Here is an 809-nt window from a genome sequence, read left to right as displayed (position 1 = left end):
AAGAGAGAGCTCCTGAGTGGGGCACTAGGTGAGGGGTGAAGGTGTACGGGAGGTCTGGCGCTAGGGTAGGGGGTATGTCAGGACAAGAGAGAGATAGGGAGAGAAAAAGAGAGAGTAGGAGAGAGAGTGAGACAGAGAAAGAGAGTGAGACAGAGAGAGTGTGAGAAAGAAAGAGATAGAGAGTGAGAGTGAGAGAGAGTGTGTGTGAGAGAGAGAGAGAGAGAGAGAGAGAGAGAGAGAGAGAGAGAGAGAGAGAGAGAAAGTGTGTGAGAGAGAAAGAGAGAGAGACAGACAGACAGAGAGATAGAGAGAAAGAGAGAGAGTGTAAGAGAGTGTGAGACAGAGCGAGGGAGTGTGTGAGACAGACAGACAGACAGACAGACAGACAGACAGACAGACAGACAGACAGACAGACAGACAGACAGACAGACAGACAGACAGACAGACAGATACAGAGACAGACAGAGAGAGAGAAAGAGAGAGAGAAAGAAAGAAATAACGAACACTGGTCCTTTTGTGTGCTCTATAAGTGCCCTCCCCATCTCTGTCTCAGTGCTCACTCAGCCCTGTCTCTGTGTGATATGCACCTGCTGAATAACATCTTTATGTTATAACATAACATCCTTTTCCTTCTCTACCATCCATAGACAGGAAAGAGCAGAAATAATGGCTAGTTTACATGTTTATCTCCTGCACAGAGAGGGCAGTGACCGTTTGGTAATAATGGCTAGTTGACATGTTTATCTCCTGTATGTTTTCACATTGACTAATGTATGTTGTCTCAGTAAGTCCTATAACGGGAATGTGTG

Source organism: Salmo trutta, chromosome 26 (assembly GCF_901001165.1).
Source record: "Salmo trutta chromosome 26, fSalTru1.1, whole genome shotgun sequence".
In the NCBI taxonomy this organism is placed as follows: Eukaryota; Metazoa; Chordata; class Actinopteri; order Salmoniformes; family Salmonidae; genus Salmo; species Salmo trutta.
Note: the sequence above shows the minus strand (reverse complement) of the source record.